General features: G+C 43.2%; 1 protein-coding gene, 1 non-coding gene and 1 pseudogene across 3 annotated transcripts in view; 1 reads left to right on the forward strand and 2 right to left on the reverse strand.

Moving 5' to 3' along the window:
• Positions 1–5636: 5636 nt before the first annotated feature.
• LOC126095082 (ras-related and estrogen-regulated growth inhibitor) overlaps positions 5637–26915 on the forward strand; it is a 207969-nt gene continuing 186690 nt past the window's right edge. The window contains exon 1 of one of the 2 annotated variants that reach the window (XM_049909765.1): positions 5637–5703. The gene's annotated coding sequence lies outside the window, so the exon portion shown is untranslated. The remainder of the gene's footprint in view (positions 5704–26915) is intronic. The other variant, XM_049909767.1, reaches the window with a different exon arrangement.
• Positions 23206–23280, reverse strand: Trnal-uaa (transfer RNA leucine (anticodon UAA)). The gene has a single exon. It is a non-coding gene; the product is annotated as a tRNA-Leu (tRNA).
• On the reverse strand, positions 24974–25091 carry LOC126096069 (5S ribosomal RNA; annotated as a pseudogene).

A 26915-nucleotide genomic window follows, 5' to 3' on the forward strand; every position in this document is an offset into this window, starting at 1 on the left:
TGCAATTATTTTTGATCTTCTGGTGGCTTTACGATATGATAAACGACAGCATCATCTGGAAACAGTCTATGAAGGCTGCTCAGATTGTCTCCCAAGTCTTTTATGCAGATCAGAACAGCGGAGGACCTGCAACACTCGCTTGGCGAAGGCCAGATATCACTACAGGCTAACTCGATATTTTCCGTCAATTACTGCGAACTGTGCCCTCTCTTAGATTAGATTTACTTGAATTCCAATTGATCCGTAGTGAGAAGGTCTTCCAGGATCCTGTCAGAAAAACAATAATACATGACAAATATTTACAACTAAAACAAATAAGCTAATGTACTTTCCACAGGTCCCAAGTGGAGTGATGGTCTTTTTTTTTTACATGAGCACTATATGAAAGGATAATTTTACAACAATTAGTTACTAAGATCGCATAATGCACCGAATTTAAAATTTAAAAAAAATATTTTTATATTTATATGGTAATAAACATAAAATAGAACTACTACAATACTTACTTAAAAATGAACATATTACTGCACTGAAATGTTGCAGAAGTTAGATTATACTTTACACACACACACACACACACACACACACACACACACACAAAATCTGTTGGTCCTACTGAGAAATTCATCACTGGAGTAGAAGGAGTTGGCCACCAATAAATCCTTTAGGTTTCTCGTAAACTGAATTTAAATGGTTGTTAATCTTTTTTATGGTTGCTGGTAAGTTATTGAAAATGTGTAATCCTCAATAATGCACACCTTTTTGTACAAAAGTAAGTGACTTTAAATCCTTGTGAACGTTATTCTTATTTCTAATATTGATTCCGTGAACTGAGCTGTTGGTTTGAAAAAGTGATATATTTTTAATGACAAATTTCGTTAAGAAATAGATGCATTGGGGAGCAGTAGTTAGCATCCCTAGTTCCCTAAACAGGCGTCTGCTGGATGTTCTTGAGTTCACACCACATATAACTCTTATTGCACGTTTTTGTGCCCAGAAAACTTCAGCTTCGCTTGATGAATTACACCAAAAAATAATCCCATATGACATTGTGGAGTGTAAGTAAGCACAGTATGCCAGCTTTTTCATTTTTTATATTCCTATGTCTGACACAATTCGCATTGCAAATAGCGATTTGTTTAAATGCTTCAACAGTTCTGTTGTGTTCTCCTCCCAGTTGAATTTATTATCAAGCTGTAACCCCAAGAATTTAACACTGTACACTTCTTCTAACTGTTGTCAGCATATGTTAGGCATGTACTCGTGAGACACCACTTACAAGTTCTGATTTGCGTGTAGTGTTTTACTTCAAAGTTTAGTGACAAAGACTTTGATAGTATGTCATTTATGACAAGATGGTTATAAAGCCGATTGTACATTACCAGTGATTAATGTCCACAAATATTTTATCAGTCGATCTTTCAAAGACTACACTTGATTTACTATTTATTTCAATGTTTGTGTCATCGGAAAAAACAAAACGAACTTGGTATCTGGTAATGTCACTGATAAAAGGTCATTGATATACACAAGAAAAAGTAAGGTTCCTAAGATGGAACCTTGTCGGACTCCACATGTAATTAGGTCCCACTTGGATGATGCCTGATAGCTTAACACATGTCTCTTTCCTAATAACACCATTTCTTTCCTGCCAGAGATATACGATTTGAACCATTTTTCAGCATTTCCTGTCACACCACAGTATTCTAATTTACCTGAAAGGATATTGTGATTTACACAGTCAAACGCCTTCGACCTTTCACAAAATATACCAACTGGCTGGAATTTTTTGTCTAATGAATTAAGTACATTTTTACTGTAAGTGTAGATAGCCTTCTCAGTATCAGAACCCTTTAGAAATCCGAACTGCGACTTTGAAAGTATGTCATTTATGACAAGATGGTTATAAAGCCGATTGTACATTACCTTTTCTAAAAGTTTTGAGAATGCTGGCAAAAGTGAAACTGGACAGAAATTTGACACTATTTCTTTATCTCCCTTCTTCAACAGTGGCTTAACTTCGGTATATTTCAACCATACAGGAAACATTCCACTGGTAAACGACCGGTTACACAGATAGCTTAATATGTTACTTAACTCAGAATCACATTCTTTAATTAACTTTGTTGATATTTCATCACACCCACTAGATGTTTTTGATTTTAAAGATTTTATGATGGACATTACTTCTGCTGGGGTAATGAGAGTCAAATTCCTATTATGGAAGTTACTTGAAATGTCTGGTCTGAGGTATCCCATGGCAGCATCTACAGAACCTGGCAACCTCATCTTTTCAGTAACAGTTATAAAATGTTTGTTAAAAAGTTCTGCAACACTATACACATTTGTCACCAATGTATCATTTACTATTAGTGCTATTTGTCCCTCTTTATGTCTGGTTCTACCGATTTCCTCCTTCACTATATCCCATTTTGTCTTTATTTTGTTATCTGATATGACTATCTTTTCCTTGTAATATATTTGCTTTGATGTCTGTAATACAGTCTTTAATATTTTGCAGTATTTCTTGTAATGTGCTATAGCATCAACATCAGAACTGTTTCGGATTGACAGATACAGTTTTTATTTTGTTTTGCAAGATACCTCTATAACAGTGTTCAAATAAGGTAAGCATGTTATTAGCAAAAGTGTTGTATTTTTCATTCTTGCCATGGGCACTGTAAACATGACTTCAGTGAGTGTCTCCGAGGAGTGTTCTAAAATAATCAATTTTTGGCTTATTAATTACCCTCTTGAGTTCAGATTTAACAGATTTTATATGCTGTTCAATATTAACATATAACAGAAGGAAACGAATGTCATGGTCTGAGATGCCATTGACTATTGGTTTTGTAATATAATTTTGTTCATTGGACTTTTCTATAAAGGTATTATCAATGGCTGTTTGTGAGCAATTGGGTACACTAGTTGGGAACTTTACAGTGGGAATTAAGTTGAATGATAGTGTTACTAACTCAAATAAGTTCTTATTGGGAGAGCCTTTAAGGAAATCTACATTGAAGTCGCCAGCAACCACTATTTCTTTGTTTTTGGTTGTTAAATGGGCCAGTACAACTTCAAGGTGGTGTATGAACAGATTAAAGTTACCTCCAGGTGCTCGATTTAGTATTATGAAGGATTTTTTTAATGAAATTCTACTTCTGTTGCACATGATTCCGTATGCTGTTCTAGGCAATATTTATGAATGTCTATGTTCTTAAATTTATGATAGTTCCTGATGAATGTGGCAACTCCTCCTTTCTCCATTTCTGCTCTACAGAAGTGAGATGCTAACCTAAACCCTGTAATACTTAAAAGATACTTAAAAGTTCTATACCAGTGGTTACATGATGTTCAGAGAGGCAGATTATGTCAGCTGGGTTTGAGGACTATAATTCATCGATGCAGATAATTAAGTCATTAATTTTATTTCTCAGTCTTCGAATATTTTGATGCAATAAAGATAGCTGACATTTCACATTGAGTTGAAATTTCTGCTGATTGTTGAAAATTTTTAACCAACATGTTTATGCTGATGTAATAAGCTAGAATTTTGTTTTTTGATTTCTTTCTCAAACTAAAGATTTGTCTCAGTGCTAACCTCTCTTAAAATTTGGTTTCTTTATGTCCTCCCTACCCTAAAAATGGGTCTTTTCTGAATCCTACAACCACTGGTATTTTATTAGTCTTTACAGTGCCTCTCCCTTTAACTTTCCTGCTATTTTCCCAGCCTGTTTACCCTCCCCTTTCCTGCTGAGGTGAAGGCCATACCTAGTATAATCCCACCTATTGAGAGAATCAACAGGAACCACACCAATGTGTGACACTGCACCCGACATAAGCAGCCGTTCCAGCTCCAAATTAACTCTACTGACAGAAGAGTTCAATTGAGGTCGGCCATGCCGCCCAAGAACCGATACAAACTCAACACTAGTATGCTTCGATGGTGATGCAATCTTTGCCAGGTCACACTCTATACTGTACCCAGGATCTCTATCGGTACTATTACCTGTCACACCCACTACAACCACGAGGTCTTCCTTAGTGGAATCTTTGCAAAGTGATCCTAAATCCTCTGTCACCTGCTCCAGACCACCACTAGGTTTAAAAAAAATTGGTGACCTGGTGTTCTGATCCTAGTTCATCCTCCACAAGTTGGCCAACACCTCTTTTGTGGAAACTACCTAACAGCATCTTCATTTTACTGATTTCCCTGATACTGATTACTGATTCTTATTCTTCTGACTGAAGAAACAGGTCAAATCTATTTTCCACATTCACCACGAAGCTGTCAGACAAAGTTATAGGCCTGTTCCTCCTGTTGCCTGTTGCCACTTCCCACCTCTCTTTACCCTTCTCCTCCTTAAGCTGTCATGATCTACCCCGGTCTTGTCTAACTCACCCTGAAGGTCAGCAATTTTCCCTTTCTAGTATCTTCCTATCTCTACTACATATCCTAAAAAACCACTGATGAGTCTCATTTACTTCCCCTACTCCCACGCCACTACAGTCACCCACGGGGAAAAAACTACAGCACCTGTCGCACAAAAGCCTCGACCTAACAACTGTACGGCAAGTCAAGCACTTTTCACTCATGGTAAATGCAATAGTTTATTAAGAATAAGTCATTTAAATTACAGATAAACACGTAAATATGATTCGACAAATTTGGTCTATACGCAACCGTGTGTAAACAAAAACAACAGCGCGAAGCCGGCCGGGGTGACCGAGCGGTTCTAGGCGCTACAGTCTGGAACCGCGCGGCCGCTACGGTCGCGGGTTCTAATTATGCCTCGAGTATGGGTATGTGCGATGTCCTTAGGTTAGTTAGGTTTAAGTAGTTCTAAGTTCTAGGCGACTGATGACCTCAGAAGTTAAGTCCCATTGTGCTCAGAGCCATTTGAACCATTTTTGAACAGCGCGAAATTTCTGAAACAACAACTTAAACTTTACACTACATTCCGGAAATGTAAATTAAATAATGAAGAGGTACGCTGCAGTTAAATTGCTGGAGAGAGCAAAGAACAATTAAACGAAATTCTATGGATTTGCTGCGGCCAAACGTATACAGAAAATACGACTATAACCCGACTGTACGATCTTTTCGAGTTTTCTTCCATATTACGCAAAGAAAAATGAAACCTTTAATGGTACGCTGAAAAAACAGACTAATATACCTATTTACCACATAACCAGTACTAAGCTAAATGTTATTATCTTTACAAGAACACCAAAACTCGCGCTATTCGCCTCGCTGACAGGAGATTACGAACCAGTCACACAACTGAGACGATACTCCATAGGCACTCAATTTGATTAATAGTCGCTTATGAGGAACGGTATTAAAAGGCTTCTGGAAAAATTATTCCTGTAATATAATATTGTAGTTAACACATTCAAATGCCTTCGATAAGTCGCAAAAGAGTTGGAGGGAGTTACTGAAGACGGCGTTGGTATTCTCTTACGGTGAAGGGAAACCTCCGAAACTGCTGGCTGGAGTGCCGGATGAGTGTGTACGGCTGTTAGGGTCCCCCTGGCGCCGTAAACACAGCCTCCGGACGGCCGTCCGGCGCAGTCAGCGCACAGCACACACGTGGTCCGGCGCTGCGGGTGGGGGCGGCCGCGGGGGCGGCGTGGGGGCGGGAAGCGCGCCAGCCAGTAGCGGCCCGAAGGCGCCCGCGGCCGGACGCTCCCACGCCACAGGTAGGCAGGCAGGCAAGCGCGTGGGCGGCTGACCGCGTAGCCGGCGCCTCGCCGCTGCCACTGCTGCTGCTGCTGCGCTACACACACCGCTTACTGTAAATCTCGCTTCTGTCTCTCTGTGCGAGCTGTCACTCTTAAGTTTTATGATTTTACTAGCCATACTGCCCGGCGTTGCACGAGATTTTTAATGTCTGCCACACAAAGTCATTGGCGCTGTGCCTTGGTGATAGTCATAGTGAATCCACGCCACATGAGAAAATGCAATCGCTTGAAATCGAAGGTCATACTTCTGATTCTGACTTTTCCAAATACACTCTAATTTCAAACCAAAAGTTCAGTAATAACAATTGCATCACAGATTATGCTTTGATCCCTTTTTAAATTACAAATTAAAGCAATATGTATGTAACGCATGATGTTAGGCATTTAATTTTTCAATAATTTTCTTCATTGTTTCATCTGAATGTAGAAATTTGAAGTAAATCGGCGAAGAACTTTTAAGTAAATGCGTCAAGAACTTATCGAGAAGTTTGGTATGTATGTAGTAAATATTAAAAGTATATTACGTATAACCGCCCAAATGTTCATTAGAGATCGTGTAGCAATTTGAAGTAAATAGACCAAGAACTTTTAGAGATTTTTGGTAACAACCTTCCCCTTTGTATATTGCATACATACGAAAGTAATCCCAAATGTAAGGTCTCCTATTTTTTTTATAAGTACATAGACCTGTTTATTTCTACAGTGGTTTACATCAGTTTACAGCTTCAACATTTAGCTATTTTTCGACATAATCATCATTTCTGTCGATGCATTTTTGTAGACGCTGTGGCAGTTTTGGTCTGCCCATGTCATACCAGCTCGCTGCCATGCTGTTCGGAAAGTTATGAACCTCTTCTTTCACTTCGTGGTCGGAGCTGAATCACTGGGACCAAAATTAACGCCGACAAGCGCTGTGAGACCCTGTAAAATTTCAAACTGGCAATTCAGAACCGGAGAAGAGGAATATTGAGCAAGGCCGTACACATTCTCCATGACAATGCTCTCCCATACATAGCTCGGCCAACCTGTTGCGCTCCTGCAACAGTTTCAGTGGAACATAATCACCCACCCACCCTATAGTCCTGACTTGCCGCCCAGTGACTAGCACCGGTTCTCTAGGTTAAAAGAACGTTTGGCCGGAAAGCTATTCAGCTCCGACGGCGAGGTGTAAGAAGAGGTTCATAACTTTATGAACAGCATGGCGGCGAGCTGGTATGACATGGGCAGACCAAAACTGCCACAGCGTCTACAAAAATGCATCGACAGAAATGTTGATTATGTCGAAAAATAGCTAAATGTTCAAGCTGTAAACTGATGTAAACCTCTGTAGAAATAAACAGGTCTATGTACTTGTAAAAAAATAGGAGACCATACTTTTGGAATTACCCTCGTATATGTTTCAAGTCGCATTACGAAAACTGATGTAGACAGTGATCTTCCTCTTGTCTTGAAGGTGAAATGTCCAAACTTTTTTCAAGATCAGAATAAAATTACAGATTTGCATGAATTAAGAGCAAACGAACGAACCAACAAAAACTTATGCACAGAGGTTATTTTCTCAGCCACCGTGATATAAAGTATTTTTCATAATGAAATTCAGTCGTCAGTTGCACAGCTAGGAAATTTATTTCGCTTTACCAGTTTCAACAGATTAATCTATCACCTTTGGAAGCCTCCAAAATTTGAGATATTATTAATCATTAGAATTTGGAAATGGGCTAATGTTTATAATTTTATAAAGACATGCAATAAAATCGAAATAGTGTCTATTGTTCAGTGTAGCCGATCATTCAACAGATCTTTGGGATTTAGGTAGAAATGTTTATATATTTCGAGATTTTTTAAAAGGTTCATTTTGTAGCGCTCGTCAAGTATGTGCAAAATTTCTACTTTAACAAAGATGGAGGAGGAAGAGTGCATTTCTGGGTTTTGATATGTTCTGCAAAAGTTAGATTACATTAATTTTCACCATATTTGTTAGAAGTGCTTACTGCAGCGGTTTTTAAATGCCATGTGTGTCAGTTCTATATACAAACTCGGACACATATTACATTGAATTTTATACATCCCAGATTTGAGAAGTTTTTCAGTTGCTCAATATGGGAATTTTGTATACTCGTATAGTTGATAAGGGCTACAAAATTAACCTCTTAGAAGAGTTCAAAATATATAAACATTCCTACCTAACATTCCAGATTTGCCGAAATAAGCTTGCACTGAAAAACAGACACTACTTCCATTATATTTCAGGTCTTATAAAATGATGAAAAGTAGCCCATTTCTCCTACATATTAATGGCAGCAATAGATTATGTGGAACTATGTGCCATGTTTCTCATATGTACTATGTATAGCTTTCGTTATGTACCTTAGTTAACATTTCATATGCTTTTATGTATGTTCATCGCTGTTAGCATAACAAATTGACTATGTACATAAATGTGATTTTACTTATACTTTTTATATGCTTTTGTATATGTTCCTTGATGCTAGCTTAACAATTATTTACATGAATGTGATTCATTTACTGTAAATTATCAATATTTGTCTACAGCTGTCACATACGATATGTACACTTTTGGACATTTCATAGCATTATGCTTCTGTAAAGAAGATATTGATGTCTGTTGAACTAATATTAAGTAAGTTTTTGTAACACACTTCTTATACTTTACATACAAGTATGGCCAAGTTACAATGATTTATAATATCTCATATTTCGTAGGCTTCTGAAGGTGACAGTTTTATCTTTTGAAACTGGTAAAGCGAAATAAATTTCACAATTGTGCAACTGACGACTGAATTTTATTCTGAAACTCTAATTTTAATCTACCGTCCTTTCATGTGAGAAATAGAATGTCTATAGGCTTCTCGCTGAAATCAGATTCCTCGCATCATCTTGGACTTTCCAGAGACGTCGGACATATTTCTTCGACACGGATTAAGGTAGCGCAGTAGTTAGACGATGGATTCATATTCCGGGAAGAGACTGTTAAAATCTCTGAGCGGTTATCCAGATGTTTGCTTTCTGTGATCTCCCTAAATCGCTTAACGTATTAACACCAACACCCGTTATATGACGGACCAACGATGGCGTGCTCTCGCGACAAGACCCGTCATATGACGGACAAATGAAAACCTGTCGCCAGCATCAACCTAAAAAGAATTGTTTGCTATTCAGTATCATCAACATAGAGTTATAAAATGTAGCTGAAGTAATTAAAGTTTCAACATACCTTTATTGAAATGATAATTTCCAGTCGTTTTCCTTTTAATTGTTTTTTTCTATGTAGACTGTCGATTGGTATTAAAATGAAATAACAAAATTGTAGATAAAATAGATTATCCAATATCGTAAAAATACATACATAAATTTAAAGTGTGTCAATAATGACCCAGAAGAAGTAGTGGCTCAACCATTCACGACTCAATATGGAAAAGCATTTTTATTGTTGAACGTAGCTGGATCTTGCTTTTAATAATAGAGATGTATTAGCATGTGCTCACCATTGTTACGTAAAATTAATTCTATATCACATGTGAAAGTAATAACATGCAATAATTTATAAGCTAAAACGTATTAGTAGCAATCCGTACATTCTTCTAACTTAGGCAGTGCCGGTCTAATTTCCTGTCCCAAAAGACGGAAATAGAAATACTCTGTTGATTTATAGACACAAACTATTTACATAGGATTGTAGTATAATTTTAGAACTGTCTTTCAAAACTGTGAAATACGAGGTGCATTCAAGTTCTAAGGCCACCGATTTTTTTTCTAACTAACTACTTACCCGAATTCGATGAAACTGGCGTTACTTCTCGACGTAATCGCCCTGCAGACGTACACATTTTTCACAACGCTGACGCTATGATTCCATAGCAGCGGCGAAGGCTTCTTTAGGAGTCTGTTTAGACCACTGGAAAATCACTGAGGCAATACCAGCACGGCTGATGAATGTGCGGCCACGGAGAGTGTCTTTCATTTTTGGAAAAAGCCAAAAGTCACTAGGAGCCAGGTCAGGTGAGTAGGGAGCATGAGGAATCACTTCAAAGTTGTTATCACGAAGAAACTGTTGCGTAAAGTTAGCTCGATGTGCGGGTGCGTTGTCTTGGTGAAACAGCGCACGCGCAACCCTTCCCAGACGTTTTTGTTGCAGTGCAGAAAGGAATTTGTTCTTCAAAACATTTTCGTAGGATGCACCTGTTACCGTAGTGCCCTTTGGAACGCAATGGGTAAGGATTACGCCCTAGCTGTCCCAGAACATGGGCACCATCATTTTTTCAGCACTGGAGGTTACCTGAAATTTTTTTGGTGGCGGTGAATCTGTGTGCTTCCATTGAGCTGACTGGCGCTTTGTTTCTGGATTGAAAAATGGCATCCACGTCTCATCCATTGTCACAACCGACGAAAAGAAAGTCCCAGTCGTGCTGTCGTTGCGCGTCAACATTGCTTGGCAACATGCCACACGGGCAGCCATGTGGTCGTCCGTCAGCATTCGTGGCACCCACCTGGATGATACTTTTCGCATTTTCAGGTCGTCATGCGGGATTGTGTGCACAGAACCCACAGAAATGCCAACTGTGGAGGCGATCTGTTCAACAGTCATTCGGCGATTCCCCAAAACAATGTCGTCAGACCGGCTTGTGCGAACCCGAGGTTGTTTCGGTTTGTTGTCACACGATGTTCTGCCTTCATTAAACTGTTGCACCCACGAACGCACTTTCGACACATCCATAACTCCATCACCACATGTCTCCTTCAACTGTCAATGAATTTCAATTGGCTTCACACGACGCAAATTCAGAAAACGAATGATTGCACGTTGTTCAAGTAAGGAAAACGTCGCCATTTTAAGTATTTAAAACAGTTCTCATTCTCGCCGCTGGCGGTAAAATTCCATCTGCTGTACGGTGCTGCCATCTCTGGGACGTATTGACAATGAACGCGGACTCATTTTAAAACAATGCGCATGTTTCTATCTCTTTCCAGTCCGGAGAAAAAAAATCGGAGGCCTTAGAACTTGAATGCACCTCGTACCTCTGCGAAAACAGTCTACTGACGCATAACGAGAACGGATTCATAAAGTGTTACTGGCTCTATTCACACCATTAAAAGTGCATCTGAGGTATATTCGACGTTTCTACATTTCCAGAAGGCTTTTTACACCGTTCCTGACAAACAGCTTCTAGTCAAATGGCGTGTCTACGCGGTTCGTCGCTACCTGTCACAAACGCCAAAGTTCATATTGTTTGGCCGGAAATCATCTAATGAAATCAACTCTATATGTAGGTTACCCAAAGTAGCGCTACAGGCCTTTGTTGTTCCTTTGAGAAGGTAACGTACTCTAGAATGGCATCTCATCCTAACGACAATACAAACAAACGTGCTGGGAGAACATCCGCAACTGAACATTACACCAGGGGTTGAAAATACCGCTTCAGTTGTGTATTTCTTTTATTATCACGACCGGTTGGCCATCCACAGGTGTCGCAACTGCGCTGTGGCCCCCGAGCGCAACAATAATAGCCTGAGCAAATCACAGTTTCGATTTCATAAGGGTTGCTGTACTGATAATGCCGTTTACATGTTCACTCACCGGATTTTACAAGCATTAAATAATAAAATAGCACCGTTTGGTATTTTCTGACTTCTATCTAAGTCATTTAAGAGTGAGAATCACAGTATTGAAGTTTTATGGGACTGATGGTAAAGCCAACCAGTCGAAGATGTCATATGTAACCAAAAGAATGAAGAAAGTTGTACTTAGTAATTCAACCAATATAGTTCGGGGACATAATTCTAACTGGGTAGAAATCACGTGTGGGGTTACCCAGGGCTAGATCTTGGCTCCACTATTGTTCCTCATATAAGTAAACTATCTTTCGTCTGATAGAGAACAAGCAGAATTAGTTATTTTTTTGCAGATGACAGTAGTACTGTGATAAATCCAAGTATTCATACAGAAACAGAAGAAACGGTAAACAAAGTTGTTAAAAGTATCTTTGACTGGTTTTCTACGAATGGTCTCATCCTGAATTTTAAAAAGAAACAACATTCAGTTCTGCACGTCTCGAGTACTACACCAATGATAAGTATAACCTATAATAAATAGGATGCAAACCTCAAAATTCTTAGGGGGTCCATACTGATGAGAATTTAAATTGGAAAAAGAACATTTTGGAACTCCTAAAACAATACAGTTCAGCCACATTTACTGTTAGAATCATTGCAAACATTGTGGAGAGACAAATCAGTAAGTTAATATATTTTGCACATTTTCATTCAATAATGGAATAACGTTTTAGGGTAACTCATCTTTAAGAAAGCAAATCTTCATCGCGCGAAAACGTGCTGTAAAAATAATATGTCGTTCTCACCCACTGTCATCTTGTAGTCTTCTGTTTAAGGAGTTAGGCATTCTGACTGCTGCTTCACAGTATATTTATTTCTCCATGAAGTTTGTTGTAAATAATCCACTACAGTTCATAAGGAACAATGATATACAGAATTACAGCAGCAGAAGGAAAAATGACATTCATTACTCCACAGTAAAGTTGTCTGTAGTACAAAAAGGCGGTGCACAATGCTGCAACAAAAATTATTGATCACTTATCCAGTGACATCAAATGTCTGACAGACAGCAAAGTAAAATTTGAAAGTAAACTGAGAAATTTTCTCCTTGACAACTCTTTCTGTTCCGTAGAAGAATTTCTATTACTTTAGGTGTTGGGTAGGAATTACTGTCTCACATATGTACATATTTTTTCTTTTTGGAAAAAAACCTTCGAAATGTTCAGAATGTAACCATACGTACAAATTAATTTGCGATGTGAATGTAATAAGATCCATCGTGCAAAATGATTCGTGGAACATGTAACCAACTAACTAACTAACCAACTTACATGAACGCTGTAGGAGCCAGCCGTGCAGCTCTCAGATTGCTTACAGACGATGCTGTCGTTTACCGTCTAGTAAAGTCGTCAGAAGATGCGGCTCATGCGCATGCGCATGCGGCTTTTCGCGGATGATGCTGTAGTATACAGAGAAGTTGCAGCATTAGAAGATTGCAGCGAAATGCAGGAAGATCTGCAGTGGATAGGCACTTGGTGCAACTGACCCTTAACACAGACAAATGTAATGTATTGCGAATGCATAGAAAGAAGGATCCTTTATTGTGTGATTATATGATAGCGGAACAAACCCTAGTAACAGTTACTTCTGTAAAATATCTGGGAGTATAAGTACGGAACGATTTGAAGTGGAATGATCATATAAAATTAATTATTGGTAAGGCGGGTGCTAGGTTGAGTTTCATTGGGAGAGGCCTTAGAAAATGTAGTCCATCAATAAAGAAGGTGGCTTACGAAACACTCGTTCGACCTATACTTGAGTATTACTCATCAGTGTGGGATCCGTACCAGGTCGGGTCGACAGAGGAGATAGAGAATATCCAAAGAAGAGCGGCGCGTTTCGTCACAGGGTTATTTGGTAAGCGTGATAGCGTTACGGAGATGTTTAACAAACTCAAGTGACAGACTCTGCAAGAGAGGCGCTCTGCATCGCGATGTAGTTTGCTGTCCAGGTTTCGAGAGGGTGCGTTTCTGGATGAGGTACCGAATATATTGCTTCCCCCTACTTATACCTCCCGAGGAGATCAAACACCGATGGGTGGCTTGCGGAGTATAAATATAGATGTAGATGAAGATCAAAACGAATTGCATAAGTTCATTGGTTTTCACGGCCTGTATGTATTCCAATAAAATTATTTTTGTCTGAGTCGTTATAAGACAGTAAAACTATAAACGCGAAGTTTAGAGCGTCTTTGCAACGGCTATCTCCTCATTGTCAGTCTAGGCGCCTGGAAAACACCGCAGCAAAGAAGGTCAAAACCTTGAGTATGTAATTGTTTTAGTATTTCGTAATGACGTGGTCTAGCACTGAAAGTGATTTTATACGAATTAAAAAGCGATTCAGGCGATGTAACTGCATGGGGAGAAAAGTGGCAGTTGGCTCCGAACAATAAGAAGTGTGTGGTCCTCCACATGAGTACTGACCAAATGTCATTAAATTTTGGTTACGCGATAAATTATACAATTTTAAACGTTGTCGATTCATCTACTCGTAAATGTTCGGGGATTGCATTTACAAACAACTTTAACTAGTACCATCACCTACGACGTGATTTAAAAAAGTAAGTTGCACACAGTTATGGGTGGGCAAATAACTTTTATTGAATGTTGCACCACAAATCAAAGTGACACAGACAGATGATACCGTTTTTCAGCATAGTTAGCAAGTCTCTGAAAACAATGATCGGAATTTTCTGCCAATCATTCTCTTTCTGGACAAAACAAATGCGCTGCTCTTTCACAACGCTGTTCGAGAACCGCTGTGTGTGTACGTGCTCGTACACTCCTGGAAATGGAAAAAAGAACACATTGACACCGGTGTGTCAGACCCACCATACTTGCTCCGGACACTGCGAGGGGGCTGTACAAGCAATGATCACACGCACGGCACAGCGGACACACCAGGAACCGCGGTGTTGGCCGTCGAATGGCGCTAGCTGCGCAGCATTTGTGCACCGCCGCCGTCAGTGTCAGCCAGTTTGCCGTGGCATACGGAGCTCCATCGCAGTCTTTAACACTGGTAGCATGCCGCGACAGCGTGGACGTGAACCGTATGTGCAGTTGACGGACTTTGAGCGAGGGCGTATAGTGGGCATGCGGGAGGCCGGGTGGATGTACCGCCGAATTGCTCAACACGTGGGGCGTGAGGTCTCCACAGTACATCGATGTTGTCACCAGTGGTCGGCGGAAGGTGCACGTGCCCGTCGACCTGGGACCGGACCTCAGCGACGCACGGATGCACGCCAAGACCGTAGGATCCTACGCAGTGCCGTAGGAGACCGCACCGCCACTTCCCAGCAAATTAGGGACACTGTTGCTCCTGGGGTATCGGCGAGGACCATTCGCAACCGTCTCCATGAAGCTAGGCTACGGTCCCGCACACCGTTAGGCCGTCTTCCGCTCACGCGCCAACATCGTGCAGTCCGCCTCCAGTGGTGTCGCGACAGGCGTGAATGGAGGGACGAATGGAGACGTGTCGTCTTCAGCGATGAGAGTCGCTTCTGCCTTGGTGCCAATGATGGTCGTATGCGTGTTTGGCGCCGTGCAGGTGAGCGCCACAATCAGGACTGCATACGACCGAGGCACACAGGACCAACACCCGGCATCATGGTGTGGGGAGCGTTCTCCTACACTGGCCGTACACCACTGGTGATCGTCGAGGGGACACTGAATAGTGCACGGTACATCCAAACCGTCATCGAACCCATCGTTCTACCATTCCTACCATTCCTAGACCGGCAAGGGAACTTGCTGTTCCAACAGGACAATGCACGTCCGCATGTATCCCGTGCCACCCAACGTGCTCTAGAAGGTGTAAGTCAACTACCCTGGCCAGCAAGATCTCCGGATCTGTCCCCCATTGAGCATGTTTGGGACTGGATGAAGCGTCGTCTCACGCGGTCTGCACGTCCAGCACGAACGCTGGTCCAACTGAGGCGCCAGGTGGAAATGGCATGGCAAGCCGTTCCACAGGACTACATCCAGCATCTCTACGATCGTCTCCATGGGAGAATAGCAGCCTGCATTGCTGCGAAAGGTGGATATACACTGTACTAGTGCCGACATTGTGCATGCTCTGTTGCCTGTGTCTATGTGCCTGTGGTTCTGTCAGTGTGATCATGTGATGTATCTGACCCCAGGAATGTGTCAATAAAGTTTCCCCTCCCTGGGACAATGAATTCACGGTGTTCTTATTTCAATTTCCAGGAGTGTACGTACCAGGTCGTACTGGGGGACGACATCGAGGCAGTTCAAAGGCGGACAGCTAGATTTGTTACCGGTAGGTTTGAACAACCCACAAGTGTTACGAAGATGCTTCGGGAACTAAAATGGGAATCCCTGGAGTGAAGGCGACGTTCTTTTCCAGAAACACTATTGGTAAAATTTAGAGAACTGGCATTTGAAACTGATTCCGGAACGATTCTACTGCCGCCAATATACATTGCACTTAAAGACCGCGAAGGTAAGATGCGAGAAATCAGGGCTCGTACCGAGGCATATAGATACTCGTTTTTCCGTCGCTCTATTTGCGAGTGGAACAGGAAAGGAAACGATTGGTAGTCGTACGGGGTGCCCTCCGCCACGCACCGTACGGTGGCTTACAGAGTATCTATGTAGGTGGAGATGTAGATGTACACTACTGGCCATTAAAATTGCTACACCACGAAGAGGACGTGCTACAGACGCGAAATTTAACCGGCAGGAAGAAGATGCTGTGATATGCAAATGATTAGCTTTTCAGAGCATTCACACAAGGTTGGCGCCGGTGGTGACACCTACAACTTGCTGACATGAAGAAAGTTTCCAACCGATTTCTCATACACAAATAGCAGTTGACCGGCGTTGCCTGGTGAAACGTCGTTGTGATGCCTCGTGTAACGAGGAGAAATGCGTACCATCACGTTTCCGACTTAGATAAAGGGCGGATAAGAGACTATCGCGATTGCGGTTTATAGTATCGCGACATTACTGCTCGCTTTGGTCGAGATCCAATGACTGTTAACAGAATATGTAATCGGTGGGTTCAGGAGGGTAATACGGAACGCCGTGTTGGATCCCAACGGCCTCGTATCACTAGCAATCGAGATGACAGGCAACTTATCCCCATGGTTGTAACACATCGTGCAGCCACATCTCGATCCCTGAGTCAACAGATGGGGACGTTTGCAAGACAACAACCATCTGCACGAACAGTTCGACGACGCTTGCAGCAGCCTGAACTATCAGCTCGCAGATCGTGGCTGCTGTTATCCTTGACGCGTCATCACAGACAGGGGAGCCTGCGATGGTTTACTCAACGACGAACCTGGGTGCACGAATGGCAAAACGTCATTTTTTTTGGATTAATACAGGTTCTGTCGCATCCGTGTTTGGCGACAACGCGGTGAACGCACATTCGAAGCGTGTATTCGTCATCGGCATACTGGCGTATCACCCGGCATGATGGTATGGCGTGCCATTGGTTACACGTCTCGGTCACCTCTTGCTCGCACTGACGGCACTCTGAACAGTGGACGTTACATTTCAGATGTGTTACGACCCGTGGCTCTACCCTTCATTCGATCCCTGCGAAATCCTTCATTTCAGCAGGATAATGCACGACCGCATGTTGGAGGTCCTGTACGGGCCTTTCTGGATACAGAAAATGTTCGACTGCTGCCCTGGCCAGCACATTCTCTAGATCTCTCACCAACTGAAAACGTCTGGTCAATGGTGTCCGAGCAACTGGCTCGTCACAATACGCCAGTCGCTATTCTTGATGAACTGTGGTTTCGTGTTGAAGCTGCATGGGCAGCTGTACCTGTACGCGCCATCCAAGCTCTGTTTGACTCAATGCCCAGGCGTATCAAGGCTGTTTTTACGGCCAGAGGTGGTTTTTCTGGGTACTGATTTCTCAGGATCTATGCACCTAAATTGCGTGAAAATGTAATCACATGTCAGTTCTAGTGTAATATATTTGTCCAATGAATACCCGCTTATCATCTGCATTTCTTCTTGGTGTAGCAATTTTAATGGCCAGTAGTGTACTTTTAGCATGCTGACTGGACATTGTCGTCCGAGCTCGATGTCGATTGCCGAATACCATAACATTTTGTTGACTCTGGTACATAAGGAGAAAAGACAGTCGTGATAAAATAAGAGGACAGAGAGCTCGAGCAGAAACCACTCGCTTTTCTTGAGTCTAACGGTGTACAAACAATTTGAATGTGTTTCTATGCCATTACAGCCAAACACATATCAAATGCAGAGTAACTGTCTAGGTGAAGTTGTCAGTCTAGCTTACAATCTTCCCCACCTCTTCGTGGCGAGATGAAAAAAAATCTTATTCTCGATAAAAATCTTATCTTGGAATATTCTTAGATATTTCCCAGACATCATAAGGCTAACGACTGATGTGGATAGATTTGACAGTGTCTAGCAAGAAAATTAGGATTGTGTCAGTATATTCGCATTGTGAAGGGACAGATCAAGATAAGATGGATAGTTTTTATGAGGCACTCAGTGATGTAGTTGTTAGAGTAAAGGACAAGAACAGTGTTCTGCTCATGGGTGATTTTAACGCCAGGATTGGAAATCGAACAGAAGTGTATGAAAAGGTTATGGGTAAATTTGGAGAGGATATGGAGGAACGGGAAACAACTCTTGGATTTCTGTGCCAGTATGGGCTTAGTAATCACAAACTCCTTTTTTAAACATACGAACATTCACCGGTATACTTGGGAAGGCAGGGGAACCAGATCTGTCATTGACTATATAATAACAGATCAGGAATTCAGGAAGGCTGTGAGTGGCACACGTGTATTCGTTGATGACAATGATCATTATTTAATCTGCAGTGAAATTGAGATTGTGAGGTCAGGTCCATATGTAGGAGGATAAGAGTGGAGAAACTTCAGGATAAGGAAATCAGGCACAAGTACATAACAGCGATCTCAGAAAGGTACCAGTTAGTTGAATGTAGTCAATTACAGTCATTGGAAAAGGAATGGACAAGGTACAGGGACACAGTACTAGAAGTGGCTAAAGAATGTCTTGGAACAGTAGTGTGTAAAAGTAGGATGAAGCAAACAGCTTGGTGGAATGATACAGGCAAGGCAGCCTGTAAAAGGAAAAAGAAGGCGTATCAAAAATGGCTACATACCAGAACCCAGGCAGACAGAGAAAGTTATGTTGAAGAAAGAAACAAAACCAAACAGATAATTGCAGCATCCAAGAAGAAATCGTGGGAAGACTTTGGAAACAGGTTGGAGACTATGGGTCAAGCTGCTGGAAAACCATTCTGGAGTGTAATTAGCAGTCTTCGAAAGGGAGGTAAGAAGGAAATGACAAGTATTTTGGACAGGTCAGGAAAACCGCTGGTGAATCCTGTGGATGCCTTGGGCAGATGGAGTGTGTATTTTGAAGAGTTGCTCAATGTAGGTGAAAATGCGATCAGTAATGTTTCAGATTTCGAGGTAGAATGGGATAGGAATGATGATGGAAATAGGATCACATTTGAGGAAGTGGAAAAAATGGTCAATAGATTGCAGTGCAATAAAGCGGCTGGGGTGGATGAAATTAAGTCGGAACTCATCAAATACAGTGGAATGTCAGGCCTTAAATGGCTACACAGGATAACTGAAATGGCCTGGGAGTCGGGACAGGTTCCATCAGACTGGACAAAAGCAGTAATCACACCAATCTTTAAACATGGAAACAGAAAAGATTGTAACAACTACAGAGGTATCTCTTTAATCAGCGTTGTGGGTAAAATCTTCTCAGGTATTGTTGAAAGGAAAGTGCGAGTATTAGTTGAGGACCAATTGGATGAAAATCAGTGTGGGTTTAGGCCTCTTAGAGGTTGTCAGGACCAGATCTTTAGCTTACGGCAAATAATGGAGAAGTGTTATGCGTGGAACAGGGAATTGTATCTATGCTTTATAGATCTAGAAAAGGCATATGACCGGGTTCCTAGGAGGAAGTTATTGTCTGTTCCACAAGATTATGGAATAGGAGGCAAACTTTTGCAAGCAATTAAATGTCTTTACATGGATAGTCAGGCAGCAGTTAGAGTTGACGGTAAATTGAATTCATGGTTCAGAGTAGTTTCAGGGGTAAGACAAGGCTGCAACCTGTCTCCACTGTTGTTCATATTATTTATGGATCATATGTTGAAAACAATAGACTGGCTGGGTGAGATTAAGATATGAGAACATAAAATAAGCAGTCTTGCATATGCGGATGACTTAGTTGTGATGGCAGATTCGAGTGAAAGTTTTCAAAGTAATATTTCAGAGCTAGATCAGAAATGTAAAGACTATGGTATGAAGATTAGCATCTCCAAAACGAAAGTAATGTCAGTGGGAAAGAAATATAAACGGATTGAGTGCCAAATAGGAGGAACAAAGTTAGAACAGGTGGACGGTTTCAAGTACTTAGGATGCATATTCTCACAGGATGGCAACATAGTGAAAGAACTGGAAGCTAGGTGTAGCAAAGCTAATGCAGTGAGCGCTCAGCTACGATCTACTCTCTTCTGCAAGAAGGAAGTCAGTACCAAGACTAAGTTATCTGTGCACCGTTCACTCTTTCGACCAACTTTGTTGTATGGGAGCGAAAGCTGGGTGGATTCAGGTTACTTTATCAACAAGGTTGAGGTTACGGATATGAAAGTAGCTAGGATGATTGCAGGTACTAGTAGATGGGAACAATGGCAGGAGGGTGTCCACAATGAGGAAATCAAAGAAAAACTGGGAATGAACTCTGTAGATGTAGCAGTCAGGGCGAACAGGCTTAGATGGTGGGGTCATGTTACACGCATGGGAGAAGCAAGGTTACCCAAGAGACTCATGGATTCAGCAGTAGAGGGTAGGAGGAGTCGGGGCAGACCGAGGAGAAGGTACCTGGATTCGGTTAAGAATGATTTTGAAGTAATAGGTTTAACATCAGAAGAGGCACCAATGTTAGCACTGAATAGGGGATCATGGAGGAACTGTATAAGGGGGGCTATGCTCCAGACTGAACGCTGAAAGGCATAATCAGTCTTAAATGATAATGATGATGATGATGATGATCATAAGGCTTTCTTCGAAACCGAGCGAGGTATTGCACTGCTAAGATCGACATTCTTTACAGCATTAACCCGTTACTTAGGTTTTATTTATTGCGAATCTCTCACCCATTGCAAAATCCCAAGCGACTGGAAAAAACGCAGATCACTCGTGTATATATAAAAGGTAAATAAGTGGAGACGCAAAATTACAGACCAATATCGTTAACATCGCCTTGCTGCAGAATTCTAGGACGTATTCTGAGTTCCAATAGAATAAATTTCCTAGAGAATGAATAGCTTATGTCCACGAATCGGCACGCTTTTAGAAATCATCGCTCTTGTGAGTCTCAGCTTGTCCTTTTCTCACGATACACAGCGAACTGCGGACGAAAGGCGACAGGTAGATACCGTATTCGTAGATTTCAGAGAAGCATTTGAACGGTAGCCCACTGCAGATTGTTATGGAGATACGAGCATATGGACTAGATTTCCTCATATGTGAATGGTTCGAAGACTTCTTAGGTAATAAAACCAACTATGTAGACCTCGAAGGACTGTTTCCTGGACTCGGGTAGCCGCGCCGGCCCCGAATCGAATCCGCCCGCCGTATTAACGACGGGGGCCGGTGTGCCGGCCAGCCTGTATGTGATTTTAGGTGGTATTCCACATCCCACTAGGTGAATACTGGGCTGGTCCCCATTTCCCGCCTCAGTTCCGCGACTCGCCAAAATCTGATAAACGTTCGCACTCTTTCATGGCTTACACTGGATGAAGACAGCTGCTGTGCACTAATTCTGTCCTGTAGGGTATGGGGCGGCGACAGGAAGGACATCCAGTCACCTTCCGACACTAACAAGTCCACAATAACGAGGCCGACCCCGTACTGACGTGGGACAAAGGCTCACGAAAATGGTGACTATGATGTAGTCCTCGACAGCGAGTGTTTATCAGACACAAGGGTATCCTCAGACGCGCCACAGAGTAGTGAGATAAGGCCGCTATAATTTCCTGTGTACATAAATGATCTGACAGACAGGTAGAGAGCAGTGTGCGTTTTTTTTTTTTCTTTTTTTTTTTTTTTTTGACGATGCTGTGGTGTACTGGAAGGTGTCGAAGATGAGTGGCTGTAGGATTATACAAGATGACTTAGACAAAAATTGTTGCTGGTTTGAAAAATGGCGAGTAGCTCTACATGTAGATAAATGTAAGTTAATGAGGATTAGTAGGAAAAACAAGCCTGTAATGCTCGGGAACAGCATTAGTAGTGTCCTGCTTGACACAGTCAGGTCTTTTAAATACCTGGGCGTAACGTTACAAAGTGATATGAGACGGAACGAGCGTGCGACGACTGAAGAAAGTATGGCTTCAGTGTATTGGGAGAATTTCAGGAAAGTGCGATTCATCTGTTGAGGCTATCGCATTTTGGGCCTATTCTTGAGCACTGTTGGAGTGACTGGGATCTGCACTAGTTCATATTAATCGAAGACATTGAAGCAATTCAGAGAAGGGATGCCAAATTTGTTGGCGGTAGGCTGAAACAACGCACAAGTGCCACTGAGGTGCGTTAGGAACTCAGATGGGAACTGCTGGAGGGAAGGAGAGGTTCTTTTAGAGGAACGCTGGTATCCTGGTCCGACCAGCTTGAAAGCCCGCCAGAAAGCACGGACCCAGGCAACAGCCGCTAGGGGCGCTGCTAACATCTGCGAGCGCCGCTGTTGCCGCGTCAGTGTCAGGCACGGGCCACGCCCCCCGCGCCAGCCAATCGACGCTCACGGTCCCGCTATGAAGTTAGCAGTGCAGGGGCCCGACCCTCAGTCGAGTTCTGACTGCGTTGTACTCACCGCTGATTCGCTCCTGACTCTGCTGCGTCTTGTCCTTCGATTTGGTTCAGTGTCTGGATGTGTCATTCTGCCGCATTGTCTTCGTTATTGTCCGTTCATCGATGCTGTTGTCTTTCCCTTGTTTTTGGTGACTCACCGTCGACACACTCGACTGGGCGGCCAACGTCTCCCGCTCACATCCGATTCCAAATGCAATGATACAATTTCAGAGACTTTACTGGTCTCATACAGATACGCTACTGGCCATTAAAATTGCTACACCAAGAAGAAATGCAGATGATAAACGGGCATTCATTGGACAAATATATTATACTAGAACTGACATGTAATTACATTTTCACGCGATTTGGGTGGATAGATCCTGAGAAACCAGTCCCGAGAACAACCACCTCTGGCCATAATAACGGCGTTGATACGCCTGGCCATTGAGTCAAACACAGCTCGGATGGCGTGTACAGGTACAGCCGCCCATGCAGCTTCAACACGATACCGCAGTTTATCAAGAGTAATGACTGGCGTCTTGCGACGAACCAGTTGCTCGGACACCATTGACCAGACATTTTCAATTTGTGAGAGATCTGGAGAATGTGCTGGCCAGTACAGCAGTCGAGCATTTTCTGTATCCAGAAAGGCCCGTACAGGACCCGCAACATGCGGCCGAGCATTATGCTGCTGAAATGTAGGGTTTCGCAGGGATCGAATGAAGGGTAGAGCCACGGGTCGTAACACACATGAAATGCAACGTCCACTGTTCAAAGTGCCGTCAACGCGAACAAGAGGTGACCGAGACGTGTAACCAATGGCAACCCATACCATCACGTCGGGTGATACGCCAGTATGGCGATGACGAATACACGCTTCCAATGTGCATTCACCGCGATGTCGCCAAATACGGATGCGACCTTCATGATGCTGTAAACAGAACCTGGATTGAAACTTCCTGGCAGATTAATACTGTGTGCCCGACCGAGACTCGAACTCGGGACCTTTGCCTTTTACGGGCAAGTGCTCTACCAACTGAGCTACCGAAGCACGACTCACGCCCGGTCCTCACAGCTTTACTTCTGCCAGTATCTCGTCTCCTACCTTCCAAACTTTACAGAAGCTCTCCTGCGAAACTTGCAGTATTAATCTGCCAGGAAGTTTCAGAGCAACGCACACTCCGCTGCAGACTGAAAATCTCATTCTGGAAACATCCCCCAGCCTGTGGCTAAGCCATGTCTCAGCAGTATCCTTTCTTTCAGGAGTGCTAGTTCTGCAAGTTTCGCAGGAGAGCTTCTGCAAAGTTTGGAAGGTAAGAGACGAGATACTGGCAGAAGTAAAGCTGTGAGGACCGGGCGTGAGTCGTGCTTCGGTAGCTCAGATGGTAGAGCACTTGCCCGCGAAAGGCAAAGGTCCCGAGTTCGAGTCTCGGTCGGCCACACAGTATTAATCTGCCAGGAAGTTTCAGATCGGCACACACTCCGCTGCAGAGTGAAAATCTCATTCTAGAACCTGGATTCATCCTAAAAAGTGACGTTTTGCCATTCGTGCACCCAGGTTCGTCGTTGAGTGCGCCATCGAAGGCGCTCCTGTCTGTGATGACGCGTCAAGGGTAACAGCACTCACGGTCTCCGATCCGATAGTCCATGCTGCTGCAAACGTCGTCGAACTGTTCGTGCAGATGGTTGCAAACGTCCCCATCTGTTGACTCAGGGATCGAGACGTGGCTGCACGATCCGTTACAGCCGTGTGTATAAGATGCCTTTCATCTCGACTGCTAGTGATATGAGGCCGTTGGGATCCAGCGCGGCGTTCCGTATTGCCGTCCTGAACCCACCGATTCCATATTCTGCTAACAGTCATTGGATCTCGACCAACGCGAGCAGCAATGTCGCGATACGATAAACCGCAATCGCGATAGGCTACAATCCGACCTTTATCAAAGTCGTAAACGTGATGGTACGCATTTCTCCTCCTTACACGAGGCATCACAACAACGTTTCACAAGGCAACGCCAGTTAACTGCTGTTTGTGTATGAGAAATCGGTTGGAAGCTTTCCTCACGTCAGCACGTTGTAGGTGTCGCCACCGGCGCCAACCTTGTGTGAATGCTCTGAAAAGCTAATCATTTGCATATCACAGTATCTTCTTGCTGTCGGTTAAATTTCACACCTGTAGCACGTCATCTTCGTGGTGTAGCAATTTTAATTGCCAATAGTGTATGATTTTCTTTTTATAGACTGAAGAGCCGAGTGAAAATTTTTATCAAGGACGGGAATCGAACCCGGCTCTGCTGCTTACTGTTCTCGTGCATTAAACACTAATCCACCTCTGCACGGAGGTTCACACAACTCCACAGATTACCCTGGCACACTTCCCTCCACGATCCAAATTCTGCTAGCCCATTCTACTTTAAATTCCCCCTTACACTTGTATAAGTGCCTGCAACTGGGTTTGAGGCTGGATCCCACATTTACAATCAATGTTGAGGTGCTATTCTAGAACACGGAGAGTCTCGGCAGTTCTGTTCGTTTGTAAGCACTCACTCCGTCTGCAGGCCACAACTGGCCTACCAGGACCATCCGACCGCCGTGTCATCCTCAGTGGTGGGATGCGGATAGGAGGGGCGTGGGGTCAGAACACCGCTGTCCCGGTCGTTATGATGGTATTCTTGACCGAAGCCGCTACTATTCGGTCGAGTAGCTCCTCAATTGGCATCAAGTGGCTGAGTGCATCCCGAAAAATGGCAACAGCGCATGGCGGCCTGGATGGTCACCCATCCAAGTGCCGACCACGCCCGACAGCACTTAACTTCGGTGATCGCAGGGGAACCGGTGTAGCCACTGCGGCAAGGCCGTTGCCTTGTTCGTTTGTAAGGGAGAACTTAAAGTGTGCTGGGGTGGCATTGAGAATTTGGATCGAGGAAGGAAGTGTGCCAGTGTTATCTGCGCAGGTGTGTAAACCGCTGTGCAGAGGTGGCTTAGTGGCGAACGTACCTGCCTAGTAAGCAGCGGACGTGGGTTCGATTCCCAGTATCAGTACAAATTTCCACTCGCCACTTCAGTTTATATACATAAAATCGTATCCGTTTCCATTTACTATAAACACTATTGAGAAACTTTAGAAAATCGGCATTTGAAGATGGCTACAGAACGGTCCTACTGCCGCTAACACAAATTTAGCATAAGGAGCACGTCGGTAAGATACACGAAATCAGGGCTCATAGGCAGGTATGTAGACAGCCGTTTGTCCCACGTGATGTCTGCGAGGGGAACGGGTAAGATACCACTGGTAATGGTACTAGGTATCCTCCATCATGCTCCCTACGATGGATTGCGGAGTACACACGTAGATTTGGATCTCACATTCAGGAGGACTGCGGCTGAAATCCCCGAACGGTCATTCGATTTAAGTTTTGTATGATTTTCCTATACTGTTTTAGGCGATTACTGCAATTGTTCCTTTGAAAGGACAAGAGATTTACTTGTCCAATGCAAATTTGTGTTCTGTCTCTAATGGCCTCATCGTCGAAGCGACGTGAATTTTCATTTCTTTTTCTCATTTCTGCGAATGTCTTTGACTGTGTCGGGATTATTCAGAATTTGACACACTGCCCCACAAACGAAGCAAGCAGTACCATCACCATTCGCTTAGCCATTGTTTCTACAGACTTACTTCAGTACTATACTGTCAATGAGCAATATTCGAGCATAGGCCGTAGAGAGTTTCGTAAGCATTCACTTCAGCAGTTTCCCACTATCCTACCAAAGAACCGATGCCACTACATACACTACTGGCCATTAAAATTGCTACACCACGAAGATGACGTGCTACAGACGCGAAATTTAACCGATAGGAAGAAGATACTGTGATATGCAAATGATGAGCTTTTCAGAGCATTCACACAAGGTTGGCGCCGGTGGCGAAACCTACAACGTGCTGACCTGAGGAAAGTTTCCAACCGATTTCTCATACACAAACTGCAGTTGACCGGCGTTGCCTGGTTAAACGTTGTTGTGATGCCTCGTGTAAGGAGGAGAAATGCGTACCATCACGTTTCAGACTTTGATAAAGGTCGGATTGTAGCCTATCGCGATTGCGGTTTATCGTATCGCGACATTGCTGCTCGCGTTGGTCGAGATCCAATGACTGTTAGCAGAATATGGAATCGGTGGGTTCGGGAAGGCAATGCGGAACGCCGTGCTGGATCCGAACGACCTCGTATCACTAGCAGTCGAGATGACAGGCATCTTATCCGCATGGCTGTAACGGATCGTGCAGCCACGTCTCGATCCCTGAGTCAACAGATGGGGACGTTTGCAAGACAACAACCATCTGCACGAACAGTTCGACGTTTGCAGCAGTATGGACTATCAGCTCGGAGACCATGGCTGCAGTTGCCCTTGACGCTGCATCACAGACAGGAGCGCCTGCGATGGTGTACTCAAAGACGAACCTGGGTGCACGAATGGCAAAACGTTATTATTCGGATGAATCCAGGTTCTGTTTACAGCATCACGATGGTCGCATCCGTGTTTGGCGACATCGCGGTGAACGCACATTGGAAGAGTGTATTCGTCATCGCCATACTGGCGTATCAACGACCCGTGGCTCTACCCTTCATTCGATCCCTGCGAAACCCTACATTTCAGCAGGATAATGCACGACCACGTGTTGCAGGTCCCG

This window comes from Schistocerca cancellata, chromosome 8 (assembly GCF_023864275.1).
Source record: "Schistocerca cancellata isolate TAMUIC-IGC-003103 chromosome 8, iqSchCanc2.1, whole genome shotgun sequence".
NCBI classification, from domain to species: Eukaryota; Metazoa; Arthropoda; class Insecta; order Orthoptera; family Acrididae; genus Schistocerca; species Schistocerca cancellata.